The following is a 7,267-nucleotide window of genomic DNA, read 5'->3' as shown; positions in this document are numbered from 1 at the left end:
ACATCAAAAATACTTCCATATAAGCTTCCATGGCTGTTGATGTGGTTCCTGGTGATGTTCCTTCTGAACTGCATCAGCATCTCTGCATCCTGTCAATTGAAGGTCAAGAGGTCAAAGCCTGATACAGCCAACATCAATTGGCATGCAAAAGCTCAGGAAAGGATGCAAGAAGTCCGAATCTTACCGTGCATTCTGCTTCATGTCTGCAGTTGAATGGGAGAGGGACTACTCCTCACTTCAGGATGTTGGCTGGCCATGATCCTACTTCCTTGTTCCTCTTCTGAGCCCCTGAAAATATACAACTGACAGAAGATTAGTAGAAATTCAAAACAATGCAACAAATCACAGAAATTCAAGTAAAAAAATCATTACAACAAAATGAGTTGAAAAATCAGTTAGCAAACAATGACAGTTAAGTCAAGGAGAGGAATGTGGGGGAAAGGGGAGGAGGGTGGTTAGTTATGTTAGAATACGGAGGGGGACAGGACAAAGAGAAGAGAGAGAAGAGAAAAAAATCAAAAATTACTTCCATATAAGCTTCCATGGATGTTGATGTGGTTCCTGGTGATGTTCCTTCTGAACTGCATCAGCATCTCTGCATCCTGTCAATTGAAGGTCAAGAGGTCAAAGCCTGATACAGCCAACATCAATTGGCATGCAAAAGCTCAGGAAAGGATGCAAGAAGTCCGAATCTTACCGTGCATTCTGCTTCATGTCTGCAGTTGAATGGGAGAGGGACTACTCCTCACTTCAGGATGTTGGCTGGCCTTGATCCTACTTCCTTGTTCCTCCTCTGAGCCCCTGAAAATATACAACTGACAGAAGATTAGTAGAAATTCAAAACAATGCAACAAATCACAGAAATTCAAGTAAAAAAATCATTACAACAAAATGAGTTGAAAAATCAGTTAGCAAACAATGACAGTTAAGTCAGGGAGAGGAATGTGGGGGAAAAGGGAGGAGGGTGGTTAGTTATGTTAGAATAGGGAGGGGGACAGGACAAAGAGAAGAGAGAGAAGAAAAAAATCAAAAAATACTTCCATATAAGCTTCCATGGATGTTGATGTGGTTCCTGGTGATGTTCCTTATGAACTGCATCAGCATCTCTGCATCCTGTCAATTGAAGGTCAAGAGGTCAAAGCCTGATACAGCCAACATCAATTGGCATGCAAAAGCTCAGGAAAGGATGCAAGAAGTCCGAATTTTACCGTGCATTCTGCTTCATGTCTGCAGTTGAATGGGAGAGGGACTACTCCTCACTTCAGGATGTTGGCTGGCCATGATCCTACTTCCTTGTTCCTCTTCTGAGCCCCTGAAAATATACAACTGACAGAAGATTAGTAGAAATTCAAAACAATGCAACAAATCACAGAAATTCAAGTAAAAAAATCATTACAACAAAATGAGTTGAAAAATCAGTTAGCAAACAATGACAGTTAAGTCAAGGAGAGGAATGTGGGGGAAAGGGGAGGAGGGTGGTTAGTTATGTTAGAATACGGAGGGGGACAGGACAAAGAGAAGAGAGAGAAGAAAAAAAATCAAAAAATACTTCCATATAAGCTTCCATGGCTGTTGATGTGGCTCCTGGTGATGTTCCTTCTGAACTGCATCAGCATCTCTGCATCCTGTCAATTGAAGGTCAAGAGGTCAAAGCCTGATACAGCCAACATCAATTGGCATGCAAAAGCTCAGGAAAGGATGCAAGAAGTCCGAATCTTACCGTGCATTCTGCTTCATGTCTGCAGTTGAATGGGAGAGGGACTACTCCTCACTTCAGGATGTTGGCTGGCCATGATCCTACTTCTTTGTTCCTCTTCTGAGCCCCTGAAAATATACAACTGACAGAAGATTAGTAAAAATTCAAAACAATGCAACAAATCACAGAAATTCAAGTACAAATAATCATTACAACAATATGAGTTGAAAAATCAGTTAGCAAACAATGACAATGACAGTTAAGTAAGGAAGTGGAATGTGGGGGGAAAGGGGAGGAGGGTGGTTAGTTATGTTAGAATAGGGAGGGGGACAGGACAAAGAGAAGAGAGAGAAGAAAAAAATCAAAAAATACTTCCATATAAGCTTCCATGGCTGTTGATGTGGTTCCTGGTGATGTTCCTTCTGAACTGCATCAGCATCTCTGCATCCTGTCAATTGAAGGTCAAGAGGTCAAAGCCTGATACAGCCAACATCAATTGGCATGCAAAAGCTCAGGAAAGGATGCAAGAAGTCCGAATCTTACCGTGCATTCTGCTTCATGTCTGCAGTTGAATGGGAGAGGGACTACTCCTCACTTCAGGATGTTGGCTGGCCATGATCCTACTTCCTTGTTCCTCTTCTGAGCCCCTGAAAATATACAACTGACAGAAGATTAGTAGAAATTCAAAACAATGCAACAAATCACAGAAATTCAAGTAAAAAAATCATTACAACAAAATGAGTTGAAAAATCAGTTAGCAAACAATGACAGTTAAGTCAAGGAGAGGAATGTGGGGGAAAGGGGAGGAGGGTGGTTAGTTATGTTAGAATACGGAGGGGGACAGGACAAAGAGAAGAGAGAGAAGAAAAAAAATCAAAAAATTCTTCCATATAAGCTTCCATGGCTGTTGATGTGGCTCCTGGTGATGTTCCTTCTGAACTGCATCAGCATCTCTGCATCCTGTCAATTGAAGGTCAAGAGGTCAAAGCCTGATACAGCCAACATCAATTGGCATGCAAAAGCTCAGGAAAGGATGCAAGAAGTCCGAATCTTACCGTGCATTCTGCTTCATGTCTGCAGTTGAATGGGAGAGGGACTACTCCTCACTTCAGGATGTTGGCTGGCCATGATCCTACTTCTTTGTTCCTCCTCTTAGCCCCTGAAAATATACAACTGACAGAAGATTAGTAGAAATTCAAAACAATGCAACAAATCACAGAAATTCAAGTACAAATAATCATTACAACAAAATGAGTTGAAAAATCAGTTAGCAAACAATGACAGTTAAGTCAGGGAGAGGAATGTGGGGGAAAGGGGAGGAGGGTGATTAGTTATGTTAGAATAGGGAGGGGGACAGGACAAAGCAAAGAGAGAGAAGAAAAAAATCAAAAAATACTTCCATATAAGCTTCCATGGCTGTTGATGTGGTTCCTGGTGATGTTCCTTCTGAACTGCATCAGCATCTCTGCATCCTGTCAATTGAAGGTCAAGAGGTCAAAGCCTGATACAGCCAACATCAATTGGCATGCAAAAGCTCAGGAAAGGATGCAAGAAGTCCGAATCTTACCGTGCATTCTGCTTCATGTCTGCAGTTGAATGGGAGAGGGACTACTCCTCACTTCAGGATGCTGGCTGGCCTTGATCCTACTTCCTTGTTCCTCCTCTGAGCCCCTGAAAATATACAACTGACAGAAGATTAGTAGAAAATCAAAACAATGCAACAAATCACAGAAATTCAAGTAAAAAAATCATTACAACAAAATGAGTTGAAAAATCAGTTAGCAAACAATGACAGTTAAGTCAGGGAGAGGAATGTGGGGGAAAGGGGAGGAGGGTGGTTAGTTATGTTAGAATACGGAGGGGGACAGGACAAAGAGAAGAGAGAGAAGAAAAAAAATCAAAAAATACTTCCATATAAGCTTCCATGGCTGTTGATGTGGTTCCTGGTGATGTTCCTTCTGAACTGCATCAGCATCTCTGCATCCTGCTTCATGTCTGCAGTTGAATGGGAGAGGGACTACTCCTCACTTCAGGATGTTGGCTGGCCATGATCCTACTTCTTTGTTCCTCTTCTGAGCCCCTGAAAATATACAACTGACAGAAGATTAGTAGAAATTCAAAACAATGCAACAAATCACAGAAATTCAAGTACAAATAATCATTACAACAATATGAGTTGAAAAATCAGTTAGCAAACAATGACAATGACAGTTAAGTAAGGAAGTGGAATGTGGGGGGAAAGGGGAGGAGGGTGGTTAGTTATGTTAGAATACGGAGGGGGACAGGACAAAGAGAAGAGAGAGAAGAAAAAAAATCAAAAAATACTTCCATATAAGCTTCCATGGCTGTTGATGTGGTTCCTGGTGATGTTCCTTCTGAACTGCATCAGCATCTCTGCATCCTGTCAATTGAAGGTCAAGAGGTCAAAGCCTGATACAGCCAACATCAATTGGCATGCAAAAGCTCAGGAAAGGATGCAAGAAGTCCGAATCTTACCGTGCATTCTGCTTCATGTCTGCAGTTGAATGGGAGAGGGACTACTCCTCACTTCAGGATGTTGGCTGGCCTTGATCCTACTTCCTTGTTCCTCCTCTGAGCCCCTGAAAATATACAACTGACAGAAGATTAGTAGAAATTCAAAACAATGCAACAAATCACAGAACTTCAAGTAAAAAAATCATTACAACAAAATGAGTTGAAAAATCAGTTAGCAAACAATGAAAGTTAAGTCAGGGAGAGGAATGTGGGGGAAAGGGGAGGAGGGTGGTTAGTTATGTTAGAATACGGAGGGGGACAGGACAAAGAGAAGAGAGAGAAGAAAAAAAATCAAAAAATTCTTCCATATAAGCTTCCATGGCTGTTGATGTGGCTCCTGGTGATGTTCCTTCTGAACTGCATCAGCATCTCTGCATCCTGTCAATTGAAGGTCAAGAGGTCAAAGCCTGATACAGCCAACATCAATTGGCATGCAAAAGCTCAGGAAAGGATGCAAGAAGTCCGAATCTTACCGTGCATTCTGCTTCATGTCTGCAGTTGAATGGGAGAGGGACTACTCCTCACTTCAGGATGTTGGCTGGCCATGATCCTACTTCTTTGTTCCTCTTCTGAGCCCCTGAAAATATACAACTGACAGAAGATTAGTAGAAATTCAAAACAATGCAACAAATCACAGAAATTCAAGTAAAAAAAACATTACAACAAAATGAGTTGAAAACTAAGTTAGCAAACAATGACAGTTAAGTCAGGGAGAGGAATGTGGGGGAAAGGGGAGGAGGGTGGTTAGTTATGTTAGAATACGGAGGGGGACAGGACAAAGAGAAGAGAGAGAAGGGAAAAAAATCAAAAAATACTTCCATATAAGCTTCCATGGATGTTGATGTGGTTCCTGGTGATGTTCCTTCTGAACTGCATCAGCATCTCTGCATCCTGTCAATTGAAGGTCAAGAGGTCAAAGCCTGATACAGCCAACATCAATTGGCATGCAAAAGCTCAGGAAAGGATGCAAGAAGTCCGAATCTTACCGTGCATTCTGCTTCATGTCTGCAGTTGAATGGGAGAGGGACTACTCCTCACTTCAGGATGCTGGCTGGCCTTGATCCTACTTCCTTGTTCCTCTTCTGAGCCCTGAAAATATACAACTGACAGAAGATTAGTAGAAATTCAAAACAATGCAACAAATCACAGAAATTCAAGTAAAAAAATCATTACAACAAAATGAGTTGAAAAATCAGTTAGCAAACAATGACAATGACAGTTAAGTAAGGAAGTGGAATGTGGGGGGAAAGGGGAGGAGGGTGGTTAGTTATGTTAGAATAGGGAGGGGATAGGACAAAGAAAAGAGAAGAGAAAAAAATCAAAAAAATACTTCCATATAACATCAAGAGATTGTGCTGGACCTGTTGAAGTCAAACGGTAAAGAAGATTATTAAATATTTTCAACGTATAACATTATATGCATTTTCACTACAATAGACTAGTAACAGAGTAAATCTATTTTTGTTACCCGATTCATCAGTTGGCGATAAGCAGTCTTTATCCACGGCTTAAAAATACTTTGTCTAAAACACTATCAATTCATGCATCTGACTCCAAAAAATATATTTTTTCGTAGGAGGCTTTATCAGGAAATTCAACAAGCTCCTCTGATCGAATTTGTTGTTCGCGCCACATGTCAGAATTTCAAACTCATAATTTCGATCCCGATGCAAATTTGACGGAATATAAACAAATAAAAAATATTAATTCCTTTGCCCCTCCAATTATAGACAATTTCTGCTATAACCTGGAATATGTTCTGCGTTCAAACAGGATACAAATATCCATGCCTCAAGTCTGTCTTGCTATGTAACAGTAACTGGTGTAAGGGCCGTCACTAAGTTTCTGGGATGGGGTGCGGGCAGTATCTGAGCTAGACTTTTTTTTATTTAATTGGTACCATTTTGATGGATTCTGGTGCATTTTTAGTCATTTTTTTTTTTTACATTTTAAAATAATGAAATCAAGCAGCATACCTTAAAACAGAAAATTAATTTGAATTAGTCCGTTTAGTCTCAAAAATTGATTGTTTTTTTGTTTTTTTTTTTTACTAAGAGGATGAGAGCGTTAACGGTTTTCTTTTAAGAAACTTAACTAATTCGCAAGTATTATTCATTTAAACGTTTACCTTAATGTTTGTTTATCTGGAGGCTCCCCTAAAGCATTTTCATATAAAATTGTATATGAATTATTCTGCAGCGTTGCTTGGTATTGTTTGTTACTGCTTTGTGAATTCAGTACTGGATAATGGTCAAAGACCTTGAGATCACGTGATTTAAGTACTGTTCATTATCTACTGTGTTCATTAGAGTGTAAAATAGTACAATAAAGAGTACACAAACAAACCTTTTGCTTTATGGTGAACTTCAACAAAAATTCAGATTTACTTTCGTATTATTATGTTTAGTATACGTAAACGAATCTTGCAGGTATTTTGATAAATTACTTTAAAATACACTAAAAAATCACAAGATTTTAAAAGTTATTAAATTTATACCCAAAGAATGACCATGGACCTCCATAGAAAACAAGGACACATAGTAAATTGGTATGTAAAGTCACAGATATGAAGGAAAACGACTTGTCCTATAATTATCCCGAAATAAAAAAAAAAAAAAACATCCGCGGATCCAGAAAGGGGTCCAGAACCCCATGGGATTTTTGGAGTTTTATCTGAAGAAAATTGACTTGGAAAGTGGCTTGTCCTACACTCCCATCTCCACCCCCAATTTAGTTGTTTTAGGTTTGGGCAAGTTGTTTATGTTTTTATATTTCCACATTTTCCAAAGAAAATTCTGGTATATTGTTGTTATCCTGTTCCGCCCGTCCGCCCGTCTGTCAAACCATTCTCTTCCTCAAACTACTCCTACATTTTAAGCAGTAATCAACTCATCCTTTGGAATGATTGATGTTGCCCTGTATAGGTGCAAAAAGATTTGGAAATTTTCATGTTCACCCTTGGAAACATAAATTCAGATTTTGGAATATTACTTCAAATGTCCTCTAGATGTGCTATAAGGTTTTGGAATTTTCATT

Source organism: Saccostrea echinata, unplaced genomic scaffold (genome assembly GCF_033153115.1).
Source record: "Saccostrea echinata isolate AGI-Se365-2 ecotype Australia unplaced genomic scaffold, CSIRO_AGI_Sech_v1 ptg000022l, whole genome shotgun sequence".
In the NCBI taxonomy this organism is placed as follows: Eukaryota; Metazoa; Mollusca; class Bivalvia; order Ostreida; family Ostreidae; genus Saccostrea; species Saccostrea echinata.
This window is presented reverse-complemented; position numbering follows the sequence as displayed.